Raw genomic sequence first — 20,368 nt, forward strand, 5'->3', positions numbered from 1 at the left:
AGAAAAAAAAATAGTTTCTTGAGTAAAAGATGCAAAAAATGAAAATAAAAAAAATAAAAATAAAATGTGGAGTAGTGAATGTCATTCACTTCCTCTGTTGTTCTGTTTGGCACGCCTGGTTCTCAGTCCGGACAGTATTGCAGTTCCCTGTGTTCCACTGCTCTTCAGTGTTGTAAACCGGTCCTGATTTTAAGCAGGCGGTGTGTCTTAATTTCTCGTATTCCTTTATTTTTGATTACACAAGAGTCAATTTGTGATTCAGCCCCTGGGTGGCAGTGTTTCTGGATTGACTTCCAGGTCTATCTATGGCCTCTCTAGGTTGTGTTAGAGCCTTTTTTCCCTGTGGCACTCACTACTGGTTTGTGGGAGTGGGCTGCCTCAGAGCTGACTCTCCGATGGTCACTCCCTGCTATGATCCCCAGGTTCCAGAAAAACAATTTCCCCTTCAGTCTCCCAGGGTGTCCCCAACTGGGTGATCCTATGTATTGGGCTTAGTAATCAGTAGCAAGGATTTGAAGAGGAAAAAGCCCAAGTGTGCGAACTCCGGGGCTGCGCGCAAGTCTAGGCAGCCGGCACACCTTTGAAATACTTAGAGTGTCCCTGCACGTCAGAACAAAATGGGTTGCTTTTTAGAGATCCCTTCTGTTAGCAGCTCTGAGGACCCCCTTCCACATTCACGGGTCACACCAGCCCAAACAGCCACGGATTTTTCTAGGCACAGACTTCCCTGGTCTCCAGCTCCTGCAAAACATGCGTTCCTCTCTCCCTCCGGGACCAGAGACCTCACCTTATCCCAGGCGAAATCTGACCTTTTGGTGGTGGAGTGTAGAGCTCCTGTGAATCCGTGTGTTTGTGCCAATTGGGGATCGGTGTTCTGGGGCTCGCAGCTGTTCCGTGGGTGCCGCAGTTGTGGATTCTCAGGCTTCCAATAAGCTCCACTTTCCCATTCAAGATGGTGCAAACTCCTGGTCGGAGCCCGTAGCTCCAGGATGTTACCCAGCCGTAGTGGGGAATGCCAGGTCAGGGGAACCCCATCTAGCAGTCCCCCACCTTCTTCTGGAGTGTAGCTGTCCCTTAACTTGCCAACAAACACTCCTCGTGCGACCCTCAGCTGTTCTTTCTTTCTGCTCCGGGACAAGGCTCGGAACACGTCTGTCTATTCCGCCACCATTTTTCCTTAGAAAGAGAAAATCTTACAAGAAGCAAGAGAAAAACAATTAGTTACCTACAAGGGAGCACCCATATGACTGTCAGCTAATTTCTCAACAGAAACTATGCAGGCCAGAAGGGAGTGGCAAGAAGTATTTAAAGTGATGAATAACAAGAACCTACAACCAAGATTACTCTACCCAGCAAAGCTATCATTCAGAATTGAAGATCAGATAAAGAGCTTCACAGATAAGAAAATGCTAAAGGAGTTCATCACAACCAAACCAGTATTATATGAAATGCTGAAGGTTATTATTTAAGAAGAGGAAGAAGAAGAAAAAGGTGAAGGTAACAAAAATTATGAACAAAGTGACAACAAATACATATCTATCAACAAGTGAATCTAAAAATCAAGTGAATAAAAAATCTGTTGAACAGAATAAACTGGTGAATGTAATAGAATCAGGGGAATGGAAATGGAGTGGACTGACAATTCTCCTGGAAAGGGAGTTTGGGGGGTGAGTGGGAAGAGATCGGACAAAGATCTTATATGCATGTATGCATTACCTACGGACACGGACAGTGGGGTGGCAAGGGCCTGGGGTGAGGTGGAGGGGAGTTATGGGGGGAAAAAGAAGGACATCTGTAATAGTCTCAACAATAAAGATTAAAATAAAATAATTGTATTTTTTTATAATTTTATTTTTCAAATTTTTATTAAGGTATTATATGTGTACATATCTTACCATTGCCCCCCCCCAACCCACTCCCATACATGCTCTCACCCCCCAATGTTTTGCATCCGTTGGTTACTCTTATATGCATGCATACAAGTCCTTCAGTTGATCTCTTATTTCCCCCACCTCTCCCTAACCTTACCGCTGTAATTTGACAGTCTGTTTGATGCTTTACTGCCTCTGTAACTATCTTTTGTTCATCAGTTTATAATGTTTTTCATTATCCCTAAATGAGTGAGATCATGTGGTATTTTTCTTTCATTGACTGGCTTATTTCACTTAGCATAATGTTCTCTAATTCCATCCAGGTGTCTAAAATGGTAGTAATTCCTGCTTTTTTATGGCAGCATAGTATTCCATTGTGTAGATGTACCATAGTTTTCTGATCCAGTCATCTGCTGACGGGCACTTAGGCTGTTTCCAAATCTTAGCTATGGTAAATTGTGCTGCTATGAACATAGGGGTGCATATATCCTTTCTGATTGGTGTTTCTAGTTTCTTAGGATATATTCCCAGGAGTGGGATTACTGGGTCAAATGGGAGTTCCATTTTCAGTTTTTTGAGGAAACTCCATACTGTTCTCCACAGTGGCTGCACCAGTCTGCATTCCCACCAGCAGTGCATGAGGGTTCCTTTTTCTCAGCATCCTCGCCAACATTTGTCGTTTGTTGATTTGTGGATGATAGCCATTCTGACAGGTGTGAGATGGTACCGCATTGTCGTTTTGATTTGCATCTCTCGGATAATTAGTGACTTTGAGCATGTTTTCATGTGTCTCTTGGCCTTCCTTCTATCTTCTTTCGAAAAGATTCTATTTAGGAACGTTGCCCATTTTTTTATTGGATCATTAATCTTCCTTTTATTAAGTTGTATAAGCTGCCTGTAGATGTTGGAGATTAAACCTTTATCAGTGATAACATTTGCAAATATGTTCTCCCATACAGTGGGGTTTCTTGTTGTTTTGTTGATGGTTTCTTTTGCTGTGCAAAAGCTTTTTATTTTGCTGTAGTCCTATTTGTTTATTTTCTCTTTGGCTTCCATTGCCCTAGGGGCAGTATCACTGAAAAAGTTCTTTTGGCATATGTCTGAGATTTTGCTGCCTGTGGATTCCTCTAGTATTTTTATGGTTTCCCGTCTTATATTTAAGTCCTGTATCCATTTTGAGTTTATTTTTGTGTATGGTGTAAGTTGGTGATCTAGTTTCATTTTTTTGCATGTATCTGTCCAATTTTCCCAACACCATTTATTGAAGAGACTGTCTTGACTCCATTGTATGCTCATGCCTCCTTTGTCAAATATTAATTGAGCATATTGGTTTGGGTCGATATTTGGATTCTCTATTCTATTCCATTGATCTATATGTCTGTTCTTGTGCCAGTACCAGGCTGTTTTGAGGACAGTGGCTTTGTAATACAGCTTGAAATCTGGTATTGAGATCCGTCCTACTTTATTCTTCTTTCTCAGGATTGCTGTGGCTATTCGGGGTCTTTTTTTATTCCAGATGAATTTTTGGAGAGTTCTTTCTAGGTCTGTGAAATATGCTGTTGGTATTTTAATGGGGAGTGCATTGAATCTATAGATTGCTTTGGGTAGTATGGACATTTTGATGATGTTGATTCTACCAATCCATGAACATGGTATGTTCTTCCATCTGTTTACATCTTCCTCTATCTCTTTTTTCAGTGTCCTGTAGTTTTCCGCATATAGGTCTTTTACTTCCTTGGTTAGGTTTATTCCTAAGTATCTTAATTTTTTTGGTGCGATGGAAAATGGGATTGCTTTTTTAGTCTCTCTTTCTGTAAGTTCACTGTTGGTGTATAGAAATGCCATAGATTTCTTGGCGTTAATTTTGTATCCTACTACATTGCCGAATTCATTTATTAAGTCTGTTAGTTTTTTTGATGGAGTCTTTCGGGTTTTTTATGTGCAATATCATGTCATCTGCAAATAAGGACAGCTTTACTTCTTCTTTTCCAATTTGGATGCCTTTTATTTCTTCTTCTTGTCTAATTGCAATGGCTAATACTGCCAGTACTATGTCAAATAGGAGTGGTGAGAGTGGGCATCCTTGTCTTCTTCCTGTTCTTAGGGGAAATGGTTTTAGTTTTTGCCTATTGAGTATGATGTTAGCTGTGGGTTTATCATATATAGCTTTTATTATGTTGTGGTATGATCCTTCTATTCCCACCTTGTTGAGAGTTTTTATCAAGAAAGGGTGTTGGATTTTGTCAAATGCTTTTTCTGAATCAATTAATATGACTAAGTGATTTTTATCTTTCAATTTGTTTTTGTGATGTATCACATTTATTGATTTTCAGATATTGTACCATCCTTGCATTCCTGGGATAAACCCTACTTGGTCATGGTGTATGATCTTTCTGATGTACTGCTGGATCCGATTTGCTAGAATTTTGTTGAGGATTTTGGCATCTACATTCATGAGGGATATTGCCCTGTAATTCTCCTTCATTGTGTTGTCTTTATCTGGTTTTGGTATTAGGGTGATGCTGGCTTCATAGAAGGAGCTTGGAAGTGTTCCTTCCTCTTGAATTTTTTGGAATAGTCTGAGGAGAATAGGTTTTAGTTCTTCCTTGAATGTTTGGTAAAATTCTCCTGTGAAGCCGTCTGGCCCAGGGCTTTTGTTTGCCGGAAGCTCTTTGATGACTGCTTCAATTTCTTCCATAGTTACTGGCATATTGAGCTGTTTAGATTCTTCCTGATTGAGTTTTGGAAGATTATATTTTTCTAGGAATATGTGCATTTCCTCCAGGTTGTCCAGTTTGTTGGAATAGAGTTGTTTGTAGTATTTTTTTAACAATCCTTTGTATTTCGGCGGGATCTGTTGTTATTTCACCTCTTTCATTTCTGACTTTGTTTATTTGGGTCCTCTCTCTTTGCTTCTTGAGCCTGGCTAGAGGTTCATCAATCTTATTTATCCTTTCAAAAAACCAGCTCTCAGTTTTGTTGATCTTTTGTATTGTTTCTTTGGTCTCTATGTCGTTTATCTCTGCTCTGATCTTTATTATTTCCTTCCTTCTGCTTACACTGGGCTTTTCTTTTTGCTCTTTTTCTAACTCTTTGAGTTGTTGGGTTAGGTAATTTATTACCATTGTTTCTTGTTTTTTGCAGTAGGCTTGTAGAGCTATGAACTTCCCTCTCAAGACTGCCTTCGCTGTGTCCCATAGATTTTGGATTGTAGTGTTTTCATTGTCATTTGTTGCCATGATGTTTTTTATTTATTCTTTGATCTCTCTGGTAACCCAGTCATGGTTTAATAGCATGCTGTTTAGCCTCCATGTGTTTGATTTCTTTGGGTTGTTTTTATTGTAGTTGATTTCCAGTTTTATGCCACTGTGGTCTGAGAAGATGCTTGATATGATTTCTATCTTCTTGAATTTGAAGAGACTTTACCTATGTCCCAACATATGGTCTATCTTTGAAAATGACCCATGTGCACTTGAGAAGAATGTATATTCTGTGGCTTTGGGGTGAAATGTTCTGAAGATGTCAATTAATTCCATCTGGTCTAGTGAGTCATTTAGAATTGATGTTTCTTTGCTGATTTTTTGTTTAGAGGATTTGTCCAATGGTGATAGTGGGGTATTAAAGTCTCCTACTTTGATTGTATTGCTGTCAATCTCTCCCTTGATATCCTCCAGGAGTATTTTTATGTATTTGGGTGCTCCTGTATTGGGTGCATATATGTTTACCAGAGTTATTTCTTCTTCTTGGATTGCTCTCTTTAGTATTATGAAGTGGCCTTCCTTATCTCTTGTTATGTTCTTCAGTTTGAGATCTAATTTGTCAGATATAAGTATTGCTACCCCAGCTTTTTTTTCAGTTCCATTTGCCTGGAAAACCTTTTTCCATCCCTTCACCCTCAGTCTGTGTGCATCTTTTTTTCTGAGGTGGGTTTCTTGTAGACAGCAGATATATGGGTCATGTTTTCTTATCCAATCCATTACCCTATGTCTTTTGATTGGGACATTTAATCCGTTTACATTTAAAGTTATTATTGATAGGTACTTATTTGTCGCCATTCCTATTCTTTACACCTGTGTTCCTTCTTCGCTTCCTATTTCTTTTTTTTTTTTTTACAGCAGACCCTTTAGCATTTCTTGCATTGCTGGTTTGGTGGTAATAAATTCTCTTAGTCCTTTTTTGTCTGTGAAGCTCCTGATTTCACCTTCAATTTTGATTGATAGCCTTGCTGGGTACAGTATTCTTGGATTCAGACCCTTCCTTTGCATGACTTTGTATATTTCATTCCATTCCCTTCTGGCCTGATGAGTTTCTGTTGAGAAATCAGTTGCTAGTCCGATGGGGGTTCCTTTGTATGTAACTTTCTGTCTCTCTCTGGCCGCTTTTAAGATTCTTACTTTGTCGTTGGTGTTTGCCAATTTAATTATAATGTGCCTTGGCATCGGTCTTTTAGGGTTCATTTTGCTTGGGACTCTGTGAGCTTCTTGGATTTGTGTGGGTTTTTTCTTCTCTATATCAGGGAAATTTTCTGTCATTATTTCTTCAAAGAGGTTTTCTATTCCTTGCTCAGCTTCCTTTCCTTCTGGAACCCCTATTATGCGGATGTTGTTTTGTTTCGTGTTGTCCCAAAGTTCCCTTAGGCTCTCCTCCTGCCTTTTAATTTTTTTTTTCTAGAAGTTGCTCTACTTGGGGATTATTTCCCATCTTGTCTTCTAGCTCACTGATGCGGTCCTCTGCTTCTTCTAGTCTACTCTTGATGCTTTCTATTGAGTTCTTTACAGCAGCGATGTCATTTTTCATTTCTTCTTGGTTCTTCTTCATTTCCTCTTGGTTCTTGCTCATATTGTTGAATTTGTCTTCCATTCTTTTCAGCCACCTTATGACCATTTCTCTGAATTCTTTTTCTGGAAGGTTGCTTGCTTCCATTTTTTTTACTTCCTTTTCTGGTGATGCCTGCTTTTCTTTCATATGCGGGCTGTGTCTTTGTCTCCCCATGGTCTCTCTTCTCTGGGTGTCTGGTTATGTAGTTCTCTCTCTCCTGCGTCGATTTAAAGGCACAAAATACAACACTACCAGGTACAACACACAAGGCACTGAACAGAAATGTATTCACGATATTAATAACCTCCAATAAAAGTGACCACCAGAGAAAGGCAAATTAGGGGATAGTAGAGAAAGAAGAAGAGGATAAAGAAAGAAAGAAGAAGAAAAAAAGGAGTGTCAAAATGAAATTGGGAAAAGGGAAAAAAAGAAGAAAAAAAGTAAGAGAGACAAGAAAGAGACTAAGAGAGAAAGGGAAACAGACTATATATATTGGGGATAAAACTCCAATAGAACAATCACTTATCCCAGCAAATGCCAGCAACAAGTACCTGGGGATTAATACAAACTACAACACCAACTAATATTGAGTGAGGCAAGGGAAAACAGAAGCACTAAACAAACAAAAAAATAAACAAAAGAAGAATAAGCAAAACAATCTCACAAAAAAGCATAAAAATTCTATATAATCTACATTCAAGCGAACAACAACAAAAGGACAGAGAGAAAAACAATTTTTTGGATAGTTAAGACAGCGAAGAGAGAGGTGTGTATGGACTTGGAGCAGGGGATTGGAGATTAGATATATAAGTAGGGTGAAATTTTAACAGGGGGTAAACAGAAAGAATAGGGAAAATCTAAAGCAGGAAAGGGGTAAGATAAACAGGACACCGAAAAGGGAAAAGTGAGGAAGAGAGTGATGGCATAAAGGTAGATTTGAGATAGAGTAAAATGATGCTAAAGGAAAGATAAAAATAGAATGTAAAACATTAATCCCAAAACAAAATGAAGAGAAAATAAAATGACACTTAAAAAAAGAAAAGATAAAATAGCAGTAGTAATAATACGGATTGAAAATAAAAATGTAATAATTAAAAAGGTAAAATCAAGTGAGGAAAAAAAAATTAGTTTCTTGAGTAAAAGATGCAAAAAATGAAAATAAAAAAATTAAAAATAAAAATAAAATGTGGAGTAGTGAAGGTCATTCACTTCCTCTGTTTTTCTGTTTGGCACGCCTGTTTCTCAGTCCGGACAGTATTGCAGTTCCCTGCGTTCCACTGCTCTTCAGTGATGTAAGCCAGTCCTGATTTTAAGCAGGTGGTTTGTCTTAATTCGTATTCCTTTATTTTTGATTACACAAGAGTCAATTTGTGATTCAGCCCCTGAGTGGCAGTGTTTCTGGATTGACTTCCGGGTTTATCTATGGCTTCTCTAGGGAGTGTTAGAGCCTTCTTTCCCTGTGGCACTCACTACCAGTTTGTGGGAGTGGGCTGCCTCAGAGCTGGCTCTCCGATGGTCACTGCCCGCTCCGATCCCCAGGTTCCAGAAAAACAACTTTCCCCTGCAGTCTCCCAGGGTGTCCCCAACTGGGTGATCCTATGAATTGGGCTTAGTTATCAGAAGCAAAAATTTCAAGAGGGAATAGCCCAAGTGTGCGCACTCCGTGGCTGCGCGTAAGTCTAGCACACCCCTGACATACTTAGGGTGTCCCTGCACTTCAGATCAAAATGAGTTGCTTTTTGGAGAGCCCTTCTGTTAGCAGCTCTGAGGACCCCCTTCCACATTCACAGATCACGCCAGCCCCAACAGCCACCGATTTTTCTAGGCACAGACTTCCCTGGTCCTCCAGCTCCCGCAAAATGCGCGTTCCTCTCTTGCGCTGGGTCCAGAGACCTCACCTTATCCTAGGCGAAATCTGACCTTTCAGTGGTGGAGTGTAGAGCTCTTCTGAACCAGTGTGTTTGCGCCAATTGGGGAGCGTTGTTCTGGGGCTCGCAGCTGTTCCGTGGGTGCTGCAGTTGTGGATTCTCATGCTTCCGATAAGCTCCACTTTCCGGTTCCAGATGGCGGAGACTCCATGTCCAAGCTGGCAGCTCCGGGAGGGGACCCAGCTGCATTGGGAGCTGCCAGGTCAGGGGAACCCCGTCTAGCAGCCTCCCACCTTCTTCTGGAGTTCAGCTGTCCCCCAACTTGCCAACAAACACTCCTAGTGAGACCCTCAGCTGTTCTTTCTTTCTGCTCCAGGACAGGGCTCGGAACACGTCTGTCTATTCCGCCACCATTTTTCTCCGACCAGCATATATCATTTTAAATTTATTTTTTAAAAAATATGTTTTATTGCCGAAACCGGTTTGGCTCAATGGACAGAGCGTCGGCCTGCGGACTCAAGGGTCCCGGGTTCGATTCCGGTCAAGGGCATGCACCCTGGTTGCGGGCACATCCCCAGTGGGAACGTGCAGGAGGCAGCCCATCGATGTTTCTCTCTCATCGATGTTTTGCAAAATAATTGTATTTTAATAAAAGTTATAATGGATGCTGTTTTAATAGAGTATTTTATTTTTTTAATATGTTATTGATTTTTTACAGAGAGGAAGGGAGAGGGATAGAGAGTTAGAAATATCGATGAGAAAGAAACATCAATCAGCTGCCTCCTGCGCCCTCCCTACTGAGGATGTGCCCGCAACCAAGGTACATGCCCTTGACCACAATCGAACCTGGGATCCTAGAGTCTGCAGGCCGACGCTCTATCCACTGAGCCAAACCAGTTAGGGCTTAAGATAATATTTTAAATGCTATAATTCATAAAGACTTAACATGTTAAATAAATTTTAATTTCTAGATTAAGTAACTTATTTAGACCTAAGTTGATTATTAAGTAATCTTTAAATGCCTGATAGTTTTATTTTCAAAATTGACCTAAGTGGGGTTTTTTAATTGCTTTTTAGAGAGAAAGGAAGGGAGAAAAACATTGATTTGTTGCTCCACCCATACATGCACCCATTGCCCGACTCCTGCATGCTCCCCTACCAGGGACTGAACCCAAAACCCTAGCACATGGGGATAATGTGCCAACAAACTGAGCCACCTGGCCATGGTGCCTCCATAGTTTCTAAAAAGTAAAAAAAAAAAAAAAAAAAAAAAAAAAAGTATATATAAACATTGGTTACTAAACATAATTCTTATTTGTACTTATTTTTCTAATGTCAGCAGATTAATAAAATATGCAAATGATTTTGGGTTATAACAAATGTATTCTGATTTGGCTGTCTTGATTTTGTTGTTAATACTCATGTGAGGGTATTTTTTCCATTGTTTTTTAAAGAGAATGGGAGGGAGTGGGAGAGACAGAAAGAGAAACATTGATGTGAGACACATTGATTGGTTGACTCCTGCATGTGGGGTTTTTATTTATTTATTTTCATTTGTTTCCAGAAGTTTTTTATTTCTTTGGTAACCCATTCATTGTTTAATAACATGATATTTAGCATCCATGTGTTTTAATAGTTTTTTTAATGTTTTTATTATAGTTGATTTCTAATTTCATTTCATTGTGATCTGAGAGGATGCTTAATATGATTTCAATTTATTTTATTTAACTTGTAGAGATTTGGTTTGTGTCCTAACATGTGGTCTATATTTGAAAATGTTCCATGTGCACTTAAGAATGTATGTTCTGTAGTTTTGGGGTGAAATGTTCTGTAAATATCAGTTAATTCCATCTGATCAAATGTGTTGTTTAGGATTGCTGTTTCCTTGTTGATTTTTGTCTAGATCTATTCAGTGATATCAGTGGGGTGTTAAAGTCCCCTATTATGATTGTATTTCTATCCATCTCTCCCTTAAAATCCTCCAGAAGTTTTTTTATATATTTTGATTTTCCTGTATTTGGTGCATATATGTGTACCAGAGTTCTATCCTTATGTTGTACCGATTCCTTTAGTAATATGAAGTGGCCTTCGTTGTATCTTGTTATTGCCTTCACTTTTAAGTCTCTTTTGTCAGATATGTGTATTGCTAACCCAGCTTTTTTTTGTTTGTTTTTCATTTCCATTTGCCTAGAAAAAATTTTCTCATCCCTTCACTTTCATTCTGTGTAAGTTTTTTGTTCTGAGGTGGGTTTCTCGTAGACAGCATATATATAGCTCATGTTTTCTTATCCATTCAGCTACCCTATATCTTTTGATTGGAGCATTTAAGCCATTTACATTTAAGGTTATTATTGGTAGGTACTTATTTATTGCCATTCTTATTCTTTATGCCTGTGTGCTTCCCTTTCTGTCTATTTCTTCTTCTTAAAACTGTCACCTTAACATTTCTTGCATAACTGGTTTGGTGGTAATAAACTTTTTGCCTTTTTTGTCTGTGAAACTCTTCATTTCACTTTCAGTTTTGAATGATAGCCTTGCTGGATAAAGTAGTTTTGGGTATAGTCCCTTGGTTTTCATTACTTTGCTTATTTCATGCCACTCCATTCTGGCCTGAAGTGTTTTTATTGAGAATTCAGCTGACAATCTAATGGAAGCTCCCTTGTAGGTAACTTTCTGTCTCTCTCGTAGCTTTTAAGATTCTTTGTTTTTGCCCTAACCTGTTTGTCTCAGTGGATAGAGCATTGGCCTGCGGACTCAAGGGTCCCAGGTTTGATTCCAGTCAAGGGCATGTACTTTGGTTGTGGGCACATCTCCAGTAGGGGGTGTGCAGAAGGCAGCTGATCAATGTTTCTAACCCTCTATCCCTCTCCCTTCCTCTCTATATTTTGTTTTAGAAAAATTATATATGTGTGTGTGTGTGTGTGTGTGTGTGTGTGTGTGTGTATATATATATATATATATATATATATATATATATATATATATACTAAAATATGTTATTTATTTTAATAAATAATTACTAGTAGTTTATTATTGTTATTTTAAATGAATTAATAAAAACTTTTAAAAATCCAAATTTGCAATATGGCAAACATCAATATATATCAACTACAAAAACAAAGGCTCTCTGAGGTCCTCAATAATTTCTAAGAGTATAAATTGGTCCTGAAACCAAAACATTTGAGGAAAGTTTCTCCACTAACCATGCCATCTCCCTGGTTCTTAAGTCTCAATACCTTACAATCATTGAAGTCTCTTCACAGATATTCCTAAAGCTTCCCTTCAAGTGTCATCTCCTGTCATTCACATCCATGCACCCTACACATCAGCTGCATCTGCATCAGGGAACTTGCTAGTTCTTCAATCTTTCATGCCCTTCACCTCCATGCCTAGCACATCTAACCCAACTCAAATATCACATTGTCTCTGGAGCCTTCCTTCCTGATTGGAAAATTTATTGATCTCTTCTTACTTTCTCCAATGCACTTTATGAGGCGAATTTCAGAATTGCCAATTTTGAAAATAAAGAAATGAGTCAAGAGACAGAGACTACATTCCACAGCAAGTGAGTGGCAGAGCTAGAGCCTAAATTCTCAGCATTCTTTGACACTTGTCTTCATGGAAGCTGTTGCAGAGACTCAGAAAGTGTTGGAGGCACTGGACAGAAAGGGGAATTAAGTTAAATTGAGCTAAAGAAATATTCTGGGTTAAAACATTCAACCTTTGACATTGGCTTGGTCAAGCACTTAATCAGTCTTTACTCATATTGACAGCAGATGAAAAGCAGCTCATGGGAAATATTCTTTCCTTTTTCTTTTCTTCTTTAATTCTATTCCACACCAGCCAGTCATTATCCTTAAGTGGAATGGTTGAGGTACCTTCAGGCACTCTGGAGACCACCTGAAGAGTACTGCCTCCATCTGAAGAAGCCTACTTAAGCTGATGTTGTTCTGTCAAGACTGCCTGCTGCAACAGTTGCCCTTATTTGGCTCCCTAGACTGTGATAAGAAATCTAGGTGAAGCTAAAGCAACATTCAGGGATTGATAGAAAATGTAACTATCTGTTTCAGAGCACTTTGCTTTTCCTATAATTTGTCAAATTGTGGGTATTGTGAATTTTATCTTTAGAGAAAATTGTTTGTAAAACTTTGGTAAATGTCAAGAGATAGTTTCTGTGAGGCCTCCAAATGAAGCTAACCCTAAGGAATGTTACTTGTTCCACAGAATCTAGTGCTCCCAGCAATGAGGGCGACAGGTTGTTAATGAAAATTAACTTGGTATCTGAATTTCTTAAAAACACCCTCCCATGATAAAGCTTTTAGGGTGGAGATGATCAGTTCAGTTTAGCCACATTATTGCAGCACACCTGAGCCAGATCCCATACTAAGAGCTTGGACTGCACAGTTGAATAAAACTAGTCCCCTGACCCTGAGAAGTTATTTGACTCTTCAGGGATCCAGGCAAAAATACACATACTTACAACATAGAATTATCAGTGTTTGAGTAAGTATGGCTGGAGAATGAGTGGCTATAATAAAACAGAGAAGGCTTTCTTATGGAGGTTATATTTGAGCAAAGCCTTAAGATGAATATGTTCACAGAAGGTCATTACAGTTTTAGGGAACCAAACGTGAAAGGCATGGAGGTAGGAAAGTTGAGCTTGTTAGTTATTCTCTAGTTATTTCTCTTCCCTCTTCTGTGTCCCATGAAGCTGACCCTGCAGAATGTATCAACTTGTCTGTTAGATTATGGCAGGGTTTGGCTAATGGGAGGCACTGACAGATCAAGAGTGGGAGGAGAAGCAGGTCTTGGAATTTTATCCCTACTCCTTCCTTGCTCTGGGTCTCATTTCTGGCACTGACTGGAGTCTTCCCTGATTATAGCTCTTACTGGGAACTTCTCCACAGCTCTAGCTCTCATTAGGCTCTGGTAATACTGATCCATTGTGTTAGCCTTCCAGACCAAGGGTATAATGACTTACTGGTATTCCTAGACCCTGAGTGCTTTACCATTCTTGTTGGTATCCCTAATCCTGCCCAAACTTCTGAAATTTGTGGATTTTATTTCCTATAGGACTTTTGCAAATATAAGGAGAACATCTAAAGGATCAGATTTTATAGGATATAAAGTGCATGGCTGTGATTGACGTGAGAGGAGACAGGAAGAAGATGAGACAAGGTCTACATGGCAGAGTCTTCTATGTTCCTTTTATTAAAGACCTTGTGTGAGTAGGTCATGAAGAACCTTTACAAACCAATTTTGTTGGCAATTAGGAACTCTTTTAAAAAAAAAAATCAAAATGTTCTTTTACTAATTTTTTCAATTACAGTTTATATTCAATATTATTCTATATTAGAGGCCCAGTGCATGAAATTCGTGCATGGGTAGGGTCCCTAGTCCTCGCAGGTGATCAGGGCCGACTGGGGCCTTCCAGCTGCCAGCCGGGGCCTCCCTTCCCAGGCTGCTGGCTACCAGCCAGGGCCTTCCTTTTTTCCTTGACGCCCCCTGGTTGTCAGCGCACGTCATAGCGAGCGATTGAACTCCCTGTCTCCCAGTTGAACTCCCGAGGGGACATTTTGCATATTAGCCTTTTATATATGTAGATTTGTTTCAGAGGAACTCTTGAGGTTTGTTATTCTATTGCACAGTTGATGCCAGAATTAACAGCTTCATTCTATTTAACATTTTCTGTGTCAGACTCTTCACCTTCATTATCTCATTGAATCCTCACAGCAACTATTGAAGATGAGCACTCATTGATTTCTATTATACAAGTGAAAAAACTAAGACTCAGAGAAGTAACTTGTCCTCTTGTTTGTTAATGAATTTAAGAGGAAGAATTTGAACCGATGTTGTCTGAATCTAGCTTTTGGTTGGTTCACTACACTCAAGAAGTAACTTGTCCTTGTTTGTTAATGAATTTAAGAGGAAGAATTTGAACCGATGTTGTCTGAATCTAGCTTTTGGATGGTGAATTGGTCTACAAGATTTTTAGGTTAAGCAGGCATTTCCAACTAAGCCCACTGGCTCATCCATTAACAAAGGGTGCTGGTGACAGATTGTGGGGTACATGTAGGGAAGTGAATGAGACTCCTTTGTTAGAAACAATGTCTTCATTCCCAGCAAGTATCTCTCCCGCTGGCCATGACATCCCAATGCCTGGGCAGAGACAGAACCATATGATTAATTAATAGTAGAAGAACTCCATCTTCAGAAATGCTAGCTGCATCAGCTCCTCTGGTGGAAATCTGGCACTCCAGTAGAAGTGAATGCCATCTATAGTGCCAGTCAGTGCTTGCTTAGCACAAGTACAGACCAAGTTGACTTGGCTAGTGAGTCTGGATACAAAATCATAATTTAGTACTAAGCCTTAGATAAATGAAAATGGGAACCAACTTTTAATACCTACTCCAGACTAGGCACTTTCCATTGGATTCTTCACTATAACACTGAGAGGCATGTGCCATCACCTTCATATTATAGGTAAGGAAACTAAGGCTTAGATAAGGGAAGTTATATGCTAGGGTGTAAGATAGCTGTCAAGTGTAAAAGTAGGCATTGAAATCCAGAGTCTTCTTAACTCCCTAAGTCCATAGTCTTTGCTACTGCATCATGTGGGCAATATAAGATAGTAGTTAAAAACCTCAGAATTGGGAACTTGGTTTTGAATACTGGCTCCACCATTTCATAGCTATATGTCTGTGGGAAAGCCACTTAATCTCTTCATGCCTCAGTTTCTTAATCTCTGAACCGGTAATAATAATATCTACCTCAGAGGGTTGTTGTAAGGAGTAAATGCATTCATATTTGTAAAGCACTAAGAACAGTGCCTGACACAGTCAATGCCATATATTTCTTAAGTAAATATAGAGCCCTTTCTACCTCTTCAAAATCTCTTAATTCTTCCACTCTCAGACCTGTAGAAGAAAACAAAGGAACTACTTCAGAAGACTTTCCTACTCTCCTAGAAGGAAATCAGCTTTTATCCTGAAGCTGGAGAAAGGCCAAGGATCTTGACTGACTTTAAGACCCAACCAACAAAGCTTTGGATGGCTGACAGAGAAAATACATTGTGTCCATGTGTTGTGGTGAATTCCTGTGTCCACCCACCCTTGCTCCCTCACTGCAGCAAGATGTTGCTTGGTCAGCTCTCTCTGACCTCCCTTCTACCTTCATATCTGGAGATGGCTGTTGAGATGATGGCAAGAATGGAGGCAGTTATCTGGAGGACTGAGATCTTGACCATAGGTTATGGAAGCTGGGCTTGAGAACCAAAGCACTGTCTGGCTCAGCTACGTATGGGTTCCAGATTCCTTCAACTTGGTACCAAGTAATCAAGAGCAAAGAGGTGGCTCCCTGGACGCACATTCCTAACCCACAACCAAAGATGTATAGATGCGTATATTTCTACAGATGCCTTAAGGGTTTTCTGGAAGTCTGGGTTGGAGAGGGAAAAAAATATGGTCTCCATTTCCCACTGAAGACACTTGTGTGAATGGGGGAAAGCTGATAATCACCAAGGAGATGCTGGCTACATAGGTCTGCCCTCAAACACCATGGTCTGGGTATTGGCTATTATGCTTTTTCCAGCCAAGGATCATGGGCCCTTGAACATGATTTGTACATCTTTATTCTCCAAGATTGCCACCAATACTGAACTGACTGATTGGAAACATACCCAACTGCCCAACAGTTATGCTGTGAAAGGAGAAAACCACTGTTTTTGCTGTTAGACACACCTGGGGACAAATCTCAGCACCACCATTTAATATCTGTGTGATCTGAAGGAAGTCATTTACCCTTGTAGAGCTTCAGGTTCCTCATATCTAAAATGAGGATAACACTATCTCCTCTAAGGCTGTTGTGAGGAATAAATGAAAAATTCAGGTAAAAGTGCCTAGCAAAGGGACTTTCCCTCCTCCATTGCCTAATTCTTTCTCTTAGCTGCCAGACAGTATCTTAAAGCTTTCAGGGCTTTGAAAATATAAATACTATAATTCAAAGCCCTTCCTTCCCACTAACTAAGCTTCCATAACTCCTCCCTTAGAATCATGTAGGCCTTGGTCTGTAAATGACCTTCTAGGTCTTATATGGATCTGAGCCACACTCATTAATGCCTCATTTAGTTCCATGATTATTTTACACATCTGGGTCCCTTCCCAGAGTCTTTGACTGCAGTTGCGATGGCCCAATCCAGGGGTGCCTCTGCCATTTCAATTGGAGATTTGTATACTTATTACAATTTTCTGGCAGATGGCCATAAAGTATCTTAAGCAAGGGGTGCTTTTTCTAATTCACACAAGGCTCCATATATACTAGAGATGGACTTGCACCTTCCCTATCCCCAATTTGCTTCAGGTACTGGCCACACCGATACTTGTTCCTCCTTTTCCCCAAACACCAGTTCAACACTGGGTTTGGGGGTCTTCCATGTTAGAGAAGTTTTCAGTAATGAAAATATGCCATCTTCTTACAGGCTCAGAACTCCCACAGGTCCCCATTTCTATTTTAGCTTTCACCACTCACATTCTATGTGACTTTGGGCAGTAATAGTTTTCTGGATCTCAATCTCTTTAGCTGTAAAATGGGAATAAAATGAGGTGGTTAAGAGGCTCAAATGAGACAATGTACAGGGGCAGGCAAAAGTAGGTTTACAGATGTGAGTATGCAAAACAGAGGTTATTCTTGTATTATTATTTAATTATTGTATTATTGATTTGTATTATAACTATAAACCTACTTTTGCCCACCCCTATATATAAAATGTAGGCAATGTGCCTGCCAGGTGGCCATACCTAACTCTTATGCCAGATTTCATTGGAAGGCTCCCCCACTTCATGCTTGGCACATGACAGATGTTTCTTTCCTTCCCTTGCTCCCAGAGTACCCTCAGCTACATTGTGAGCCTTGTTTTAATTCTCAAGGCCTTGAAGTCTAGAAATATAAATCATATAAATGCTCAGGATTGAATTCTCATAACCTGTCCACTTGTGGTCAGAGCTCAGTCCCTTTTTCCCTTTGTCACAGTGGGAACAGCCTGGCTACTGGCTGCCAATACTTCTTTCTCAGAGCTCTTCAAATTTATTTAAAGGACCTTTAGACCTATTTCCTTAGGCATTCTGTGATGTCTTATTCACTTCAGGGAAAATATGTGATTTCTTGCTGGATCTAAATACAACCTGGACAGTTAAGAGCCTAGGGTTAATTTTCAATTAAGTGTAAAATCAGCCAGCATCAGAATAATGCTTCTCTCCTATCTCCCTGCCAGGATCACCAGTACCTTTGAAGAAACACAATAAGCACAATTATAATGACAGTAGAAGTACAAAATGTAGGAGGAAGAGTAAGGCAATGTAGGAAGAGCATAAGGGGTTCTCATGAGGGTGAAGGTACCCAAACCACATCACTAAGAGTTGAATTGTCATAGGAAGGAGTCCCTGTCAGACCTCAAGGACTAGGAATCCTCCAGACCTGACTGTTGGCAACTGCAAAGGGCAGAGTAGCTGGGCCTGGGATAAAACTCTTGCATGAGAGAAAAATAATTGGGGAGAAATTGAACCAGGTTTGGGGCCAGCTTAGATAAGGTGGTGTAGGTCAGGGTGACTAGTTACAGGGCCAAGAGACATAACAGTTTCTAACCAATCAGGTTACACTGCATTGAAGAATACAATAAATCAGGTGGTGGATAACATTTGGGAAGAACTTGAAGAGCAAACATAATCCACCAGCCTGAATGGATATAGAGAAGATTCTATTCCTTGATAGAAAATGAGGCAGCCACTACCATTGCTGCTGCTGCTGGTGGTGGTGGTGGTTAATAATAATTGAGCACTTCTTAAGGGCCAATCATGGTTATTTGGGTGAAGTAACTTGTCCATGGTGATTGAGGCATGAGTATGAATAATGGTGGTCAAGTTCCTTCCAGGGTAGTTAGAGGCCAAGTGTCTTATCAGCAATGACTAGCAAAGAAGAAACAATGAGCAACCCATCATAATACCCCTTTCTAGGTAACTGTGGTGTAATGGAGTCCCTCTAGATCACAGACCCAGAAGGGATACATAATTCTGAGTCCTGAAGGATGGTAATAGGGGTGGAGAAGAGGTGAATGAACAAATAAGGTTGTCCATAACCCCACCTATCTCACATTTTGTGGCCCTGGGGGGAACTATAATAGGATGGCACCTGTCAGCATTATGGGACCTAGATGGAAGTAGCCGAGGAAGCAGAAGCTAGAGGGATAAATCCAGGGCTGACAAAACTAGTAAAACCTCAGTTCCCACAGGCTTTTCAAAGGCTAGGAAAGGCCACTGCCTATTTCTGTTCGCCAGGACCAGTAAAGTCCTCTTTTGCAATCTTAATTTTAGGCACCTTTTTAGGCATTCAGAGGGCCTGGGTTTTCATGAAATTGGCTTAATAGAGGCTCAGAGGAAGTGACACTTGAATGCACAACAAAATAGAGAGATCCCCTATCTCATGAGGAGGCTCCCAGATAGAAATATTTCTCTGGAGAGGGCATTCCTGGGGTCTGACCCATAGGTGATCCCAACCATCTGGACTGAAAGTCTCCTTATCTTCCAGTCTCTGAGAAAAGGTTAGGCACCTTCACTTTGCACCCCACTGGCCCCATAAAACCCAGCAAGTCTCTAAATTTAACAGAATCCTTGAGAAAACTCAACTGGATTGACTTGGGTTACCAAAATACCAGTACTCTGTGAGCAAGCTTAGAGGATCAAAGGTGCAAAGGACTTTTAAATCAACTTGGCCTCAATCTCTTGTCTGAATTGATTAATTAAACTACAGGAGGTTAGTTAAGGGGATGGTCTGGGTTTGTATCCTGAATTCCCCATTTCCTGGCTGTGGAAACTTGAGCAAATGATGTTAGTTATTCTGTGCCTCAGTGTTCTCAGCTGTAAAATGAAGCTAAAACCAATACGTACATCATAGGAATAATATCAGAACAAACATAATAAACCCATGCAAAGCACTTAGATAACACATTTAGCATGCAGTAGTGTCAAGCATCAAGTGACCAAGTGATATGGGGAATACACATCTCATCTTGGCTTTTGGGGAAACTGCTTCTGCCCCCTTCTACTATATAGAATGAGACTAGTTAAGGGATTGGTAACCAGCATCAAGGTGTCATCTAAGAATATATTCAGCTTCCAAAGAGCACTCCCCACCCCTTTTGTTACAGTCATGTGTTACAGCCACCACTTTCTTTGGTGTGTTGTGTATTTCAGATGGGAGAAGTTGGGCAATACCAGGGTTCCTAACTGCCCACATAGAGTCTACCCCAGGATTAAGCATGTGTCTTTATGCTGAGAGGCAGGGCTTCTGTAGGCAGCTGCTTCATGCCTCTTACAAGTAGCATTATGGTCTCCAAGAAGATCCCATACCCTAATCTTCAGTATCATGATTACATGATAGATGAGAGGTTGAAGATGTGATTTAGGTTATTACTTATTTTAAAACTAGAGGCCCAATGCACAAAATTCATGCAAGAGTAGGCCTTCGTTCCCCTGGCTGCCAGCACTGGCTTCCCTCTGACACCCGGGACTCGGGCTTCCCTTGCAGCCCTGGCTTTGTCTGGAAGGTCATCCAGAAGGACATCTGGTCTAATCAGCATATTATATTTTATTATTATAAACTAGTGAGCCGGTGCATGAAATTCGTGCACATTAAAAGGGGATTAATTAGAGGAAATAATTTAATATTGCTATTTGCCCTTTCTCTATAATAGAAGTGTCAGAGATGAAAGAAAATTAGTAAAATGTATATGAAAACCTTCCTCCTGTCAGAGTCTGGGGC

At 40.1% G+C, this 20,368-nt stretch overlaps 1 protein-coding gene across 1 annotated transcript in view; it reads right to left on the reverse strand.

The window, feature by feature from the left end:
* Positions 1 to 1,100: 1,100 nt before the first annotated feature.
* Positions 1,101 to 20,368, reverse strand: part of OPHN1 (oligophrenin 1) — a 691,171-nt gene continuing 671,903 nt past the window's right edge. The window contains exon 25 of the mRNA XM_080653524.1: positions 1,101 to 1,192. The gene's annotated coding sequence lies outside the window, so the exon portion shown is untranslated. The remainder of the gene's footprint in view (positions 1,193 to 20,368) is intronic.

This window comes from Plecotus auritus (genome assembly GCF_963455305.1).
Source record: "Plecotus auritus genome assembly, chromosome: X".
Taxonomy (NCBI): domain Eukaryota; kingdom Metazoa; phylum Chordata; class Mammalia; order Chiroptera; family Vespertilionidae; genus Plecotus; species Plecotus auritus.